The 6,559-nt window shown below is 39.8% G+C and overlaps 1 long non-coding RNA gene across 1 annotated transcript; it reads left to right on the top strand.

The window, feature by feature from the left end:
• The first annotated feature begins 204 nt into the window (after positions 1 to 204).
• Positions 205 to 2,814, top strand: LOC135515561 (uncharacterized). Its single transcript, XR_010451809.1, has 2 exons — positions 205 to 1,811; positions 1,933 to 2,814. It is a non-coding gene; the product is annotated as an uncharacterized LOC135515561 (long non-coding RNA).
• The last annotated feature ends 3,745 nt before the right edge of the window (positions 2,815 to 6,559 follow it).

The raw sequence follows: 6,559 nt of genomic DNA, 5'->3' as shown, positions 1-6,559 counted from the left end.
TGTAGTTAGAGGAGTACACCTGGGGTGAGCTACTAGTGTAGTTAGAGGAGCACACCTGGGGTGAGTTACTAGTGTAGTTAGAGGAGTACACCTGGGGTGAGCTACTAGTGTAGTTAGAGGAGTACACCTGGGGTGAGCTACTAGTGTAGTTAGAGGAGCACACCTGGGGTGAGTTACTAGTGTAGTTAGAGGAGTACACCTGGGGTGAGCTACTAGTGTAGTTAGAGGAGTACACCTGGGGTGAGCTACTAGTATAGTTAGTAGTTAGAGGAGTACACCTGGGGTGAGCTACTAGTGTAGTTAGAGGAGCACACCTGGGGTGAGTTACTAGTGTAGTTAGAGGAGTACACCTGGGGTGAGTTACTAGTGTAGTTAGTAGTTAGAGGAGTACACCTGGGGTGAGTTACTAGTGTAGTTAGAGGAGCACACCTGGGGTGAGTTACTAGTGTAGTTAGAGGAGTACACCTGGGGTGAGCTACTAGTGTAGTTAGAGGAGCACACCTGGGGTGAGTTACTAGTGTAGTTAGAGGAGTACACCTGGGGTGAGCTACTAGTGTAGTTAGAGGAGTACACCTGGGGTGAGCTACTAGTATAGTTAGTAGTTAGAGGAGTACACCTGGGGTGAGCTACTAGTGTAGTTAGAGGAGCACACCTGGGGTGAGTTACTAGTGTAGTTAGAGGAGTACACCTGGGGTGAGTTACTAGTGTAGTTAGTAGTTAGAGGAGTACACCTGGGGTGAGTTACTAGTGTAGTTAGAGGAGCACACCTGGGGTGAGTTACTAGTGTAGTTAGTAGTTAGAGGAGTACACCTGGGGTGAGTTACTAGTGTAGTTAGTAGTTCAAGGAGTACACCTGGGGTGAGTTACTAGTGTAGTTAGAGGAGCACACCTGGGGTGAGTTACTAGTGTAGTTAGAGGAGTACACCTGGGGTGAGTTACTAGTGTAGTTAGAGGAGCACACCTGGGGTGAGTTACTAGTGTAGTTAGAGGAGTACACCTGGGGTGAGTTACCAGTGTAGTTAGAGGAGCACACCTGGGGTGAGTTACTAGTGTAGTTAGAGGAGCACACCTGGGGTGAGTTACTAGTGTAGTTAGTAGTTAGAGGAGTACACCTGGGGTGAGTTACTAGTGTAGTTAGAGGAGCACACCTGGGGTGAGTTACTAGTGTAGTTAGAGGAGTACACCTGGGGTGAGTTACTAGTGTAGTTAGAGGAGCACACCTGGGGTGAGTTACTAGTGTAGTTAGAGGAGCACACCTGGGGTGAGTTACTAGTGTAGTTAGTAGTTAGAGGAGTACACCTGGGGTGAGTTACTAGTGTAGTTAGAGGAGCACACCTGGGGTGAGTTACTAGTGTAGTTAGTAGTTAGAGGAGTACACCTGGGGTGAGTTACTAGTGTAGTTAGAGGAGCACACCTGGGGTGAGTTACTAGTATAGTTAGTAGTTAGAGGAGTACACCTGGGGTGAGCTACTAGTATAGTTAGTAGTTAGAGGAGCACACCTGGGGTGAGTTACTAGTATAGTTAGTAGTTAGAGGAGTACACCTGGGGTGAGTTACTAGTATAGTTAGTAGTTAGAGGAGTACACCTGGGGTGAGTTACAGGAGTTGTTTCTGGACAGGGTCGTGGAGAGCGAGGTTCATTATGTGGTCATTGATTTAGATACCAATTGATGAGCCATTAGTTACAGTAAGAGACTGATTTCACGTAGACATGTAGTTTGTGGAAGTCTGTAAAACAATAACAGTGCTGTCTGTGTTGTTGTTGTTTTCTCCAGAGGCAGATATGTAAGGATCTGGAGAAGGACTTAATGGTAGGTATTGAGATGAATGTATTTATATTTGTTTGTTAAAACTGTATCTAATTACATGAACTGTAGCTAACTCGATTAAATCAGAATTAAACCTCATATCTTTACCCTTCTTTCTTAACAGGCGGCCATTCCATCTGTGGTTGTCCAATCCGTGCCAGCCTTTAATGAGAGCTGAGATGACAATCTTGGGCTTTTGTTTTCATTTTTTGGTAACACTTTGTGCAACGGTGCCAGTTTCAAGGGTTTTTGAATTGACAATCATTACTAAAACACTTACACACAAAATTGTTAAGATTTTTGGGGGGGCAAGCTATTTTTAATTGACAAATGGCACAGCTTCTGATGAACATTCTCAATCAAAGTCACTTCTTTCAAAACAATAAAAGCTTTTATCAAGTATTTTATTTTTAGATTTTAAAAAAAAAAGAATTTCCTTGAAATTGGTACCATTAGATTTGAAAACGTTTTCTCATAATAGAAATAAATAAACAAACTCCATAACTTGCACTATTTGAATGTGGTTTTAGTTATAAGCAACGGTGTAATCTAAAGTCTGATATTTGATCAGCATTTTCATTTTATTTTTTTAAAGCCCAAATTATTTTCGAGGAAGCCCATGTGATATGCATTTGTGTGAGCTGTAAATATCAACGTTCATTTTTGGTTTGAAGTCATTTATCAATATAACATCTCAGCTTCTGTCTATCCTTCAACATTCCTGTAAATGACCAATTATCAACAGTAATAAATGGGGGTTTTTACAGGCACATTTTGCTAAGTAGAGAACTGTATTTTCATTACTTAAAAAAACGATATGTTCTGTCTTTCGGTGTATTATACAACACTTTTCTGTTCAGTTTGATTTAAAAATAAATGGTAAACTATTGACATTGGACAACTATTTGACAAAATATTTTTAATTTAAAGAAATACAGAATCATTGTGACCAAAAATGTCACTTTTTTATGATATTTCTTGATTAAATGTCTCTTCACTGTAAGAACTTGTTGTGATCGACTCAGTCATGTTCAAAAAGTCCATTTTGATAAGTTATATTAATCATTCAATCAGTAATGTACTTGCAATAAGCTACTCACATTGCCAAGGCAGGTAGGCAATGCGTGCAGAGCAGTAGTCTACAGCATTATAATGGGTGATGATACAATGTTGACATATCAGATCATACACTATACTTTATTACCATACTTTGTCTCAATGCAATGCATGTCCAGCATTGTAACTGGTAAAAGGAAGATTACGTCAACTTTGTAACAGACTGCGATGGCTAGAAGGGATACAGCTTTTGTCAAATTCATGTTTTTTCTTATTTTGCTTTTCAGCAAACCCTTTTCCAAACCTTATCCAAATTCTCCTAACCAGCTATGAAAAGTCCATTTTCACGTTCATTTCACAAAAGCTGTTTCTCTTCTAGCCCTGTAGCCTATTGGGACTCACTTTAAGGTTAGGCACAACGTCAATAATAACTGGTTAAGGTTGGGTTAAAAAGCAGATACATGGATGGGGTTTAGCCATAACTATGACTTTGTGGCTGTATTAACTAGCGACGACCCTGGATCAACCGAGAGAAACATCGAGAGGTGAAGCCTGCCTAGCAACTGTGAAGTACGATTTTCAATTGGCGCATTAATCGAAGTGGGTGCGGCTCTACTACATATCACGAAGAATATATTTTTTGCCTTTTTCTGGCTGCAAAGTCTGTTTTGTTTGTCGCAGTTATATATATTTTTCAGCCTGGGAAAGAAATCATAACTGTTTTGTCCATGATCGCTTTCTGCGTCTTCCTGGGGTTCATAAACGCAAAAGAATGTTTTTATTTTACCTTTATTTAACTAGGCAAGTCAGTTAAGAACAAATTCTTATTTTCAATGACGGCCTGGGAACAGTGGGTTAACTGCCTGTTCAGGGGCAGAACGACACATTTGTACCTTGTCAGCTCGGGGGTTTGAACTTGCAACCTTCAGGTTACTAGTCCAACGCTCTAACCATTAGTAATTAAAGTTATCACTTTGTCATTGAAGTTATTGATGGGATTGTCTTTGTCACCCATGACCTTCGTGAAACCAGTTAGATATTTCCTTAACATTGTTTTAAGTAAACAATAAGCCTAGTATTAGGCAACTATTATTACTTGATAAAATATTGAATTTGATGTTTACTATTGTTAGAGTTGCGTAAATTCGAATCTGGTATCAGGATAAATATAACAATGAGTCACCGATTTTATACTATGTATTTTTTATTAGCTAAGTAATAAATGGCAAATGCAACTTTCGTATATACGGGCTCACTGTAATACCACGCAGGGCAGAACAGGGAACTGACAAGACGTATGTAAAACAGTATTCTTTATACTGTGATAGACAGTTTCAACCCGTCTGTTGGCCTATCACAGTAGAGGCTGGGCGTGGTTTAAACTTGCTCAGCCTATTGCAGGCGCTCAGGCGGGTCCCCGCCTCTTGGCGCGTCTGTTGATAGATGCTTTGGCATCTATCATGCTTTATCATGCTTTGATACTTGCTTTGGCAATGTTAACACATGTTTCCCATGCCAATAAAGCCCCTTGAATTGAATTGAATTGAATTGTAACTTGCTTGTGAAGAACATCCAGGTTCTCATGCTCCATACCGTTATCTCGCACCTGGCTCCTGTTATCTAACAAAAGACCGCTTGTTCTCGCAACACCCCGCTCTGAATGTGCCCCTCCCCCCCAACTCACTGAACAGTTCGTCTTCATGCTTCTCTGTATTTTTCCATCATGAGAAAGGCCCATGGCCCTGATACTTGATGTACATTTCCGTGTTAACTTCCTCTTTATCCCTGGTTGATGTACATGTCAGTGTTAACTTCCTGTTTATCCCTGGTTGATGTACATGTCAGTGTTAACTTCCTGTTTATCCCTGGTTGACGTACATGTCCGTGTTAACTTCCTGTTTATCCCTGGTTGATGTACATGTCCGTGTTAACTTCCTGTTTATCCCTGGTTGATGTACATGTCAGTGTTAACTTCCTGTTTATCCCTGGTTGATGTACATGTCCGTGTTAACTTCCTCTTTATCCCTGGTTGATGTACATGTCAGTGTTAACTTCCTGTTTATCCCTGGTTGATGTACATGTCCGTGTTAACTTCCTGTTTATCCCTGGTTGATGTACATGTCCGTGTTAACTTCCTCTTTATCCCTGGTTGATGTACATGTCAGTGTTAACTTCCTGTTTATCCCTGGTTGATGTACATGTCAGTGTTAACTTCCTGTTTATCCCTGGTTGATGTACATGTCAGTGTTAACTTCCTGTTTATCCCTGGTTGATGTACATGTCAGTGTTAACTTCCTGTTTATCCCTGGTTGATGTACATGTCCGTGTTAACTTCCTGTTTATCCCTGGTTGATGTACATGGCAGAGCATCTTCAGTGTGGATGGGGTACAGCAGACATCTTCAACAACAAAGACTGCACTTCCTGTTTGTGTTCTTTACTCTTATCTTTACTCTTATCTTTACTCTTACTCCTATTATTGAACTCTTATCTTCATTCCTAGTTACAGCACACGGAACCACCGTTAACGTGCAAAACATTCAATCTAAAACAAAACAGTGTAACACGTTATAAATAATATCAATGATGAATGACCAATTAGCCGTCCATTGTGTTATATTATAAATTGTCTTACATGCCGTCACTGTTGTCAAAAGATTCTAAACAGGTTAAATAAAGTTACTAACCCAGTCCGTCTTTGGGTCACATCCAGGTTCTTTATCAGTGTCACACATGAAGCAGTTGTTGGCTTTGATTGAACTCTGAAATCATAGGCCTGAACTGAACACATGGCTGTGCCACACAACCACATGAAAATAAAGACTTTACATTTACTTTGAATTAAATGTCGTGACATACCAGACATGTTTAGTATATCCTCAGCCATTTCTTCCGTTGCTTCATGTGTTTTTGTGAAGGTTTTTATATCAATTTGGGATGTTGGGGAAGTTCTGTGCAACGTCCTTTAGCCATCTACACCTAAAAAAATAAAAATTAAGAGTTTTTGACCTGATTGTCACATAACGGCAAACCATTCATTATATAAAATACAACTATCAAACCTGCATTACAAAGACCCCAGCTGCTGAAGGTGTCCTGCTGCATGGTGGGAGTTATTTCCCCTCCTTTCACCTTCTCATTTTGAAGTATTCTCTTTTTTTTAAATTGTAAACGTAATGGACTTCTGATTAGTTTATTGGCAAATGAATACACAGGCCACATTTTCTATGCTGTTTTCCTCATCACTATAATCTAGTAGAGGTCATTTCCTTCATGCCCCAATGCTACACACAGCCTAAATTAGAGGCACTGAACTATTTACAGGACAAAAAAAAAAAAAAATAGCATATAGGATCCAACCCTATCACAGAGTGAATAAATGTAGAGCGTTTGTAGACTAATAATTCCTGTTGGAGATCGAGCTACTTTTTTCAACATTCTGTTAAAAATCGCGCAACATTTCAACGTCCTGCTACTCATGCCAGGAATATAGTATATGCATATGATTAGTATGTGTGCATAGAAAACACTCTGATGTTTCTAGAACTGGTTCAATGGTGTCTGTGACTATAACAGAACGAGTTCTGTTGTCAAAATCGCAAGAAAACCTCATCACAAAATCTACAAAGAAAAAATCCATCCACCAGTGTTTGTATTGTCTAAGGCTTGTCATAAATGATGGAACTGTGCTTGCAA

Source organism: Oncorhynchus masou, chromosome 27, assembly GCF_036934945.1.
Source record: "Oncorhynchus masou masou isolate Uvic2021 chromosome 27, UVic_Omas_1.1, whole genome shotgun sequence".
NCBI classification, from domain to species: domain Eukaryota; kingdom Metazoa; phylum Chordata; class Actinopteri; order Salmoniformes; family Salmonidae; genus Oncorhynchus; species Oncorhynchus masou.
The sequence above is the reverse complement of the archived record's forward strand: the minus strand, read 5'-3'. Positions and strand labels throughout refer to the sequence as shown.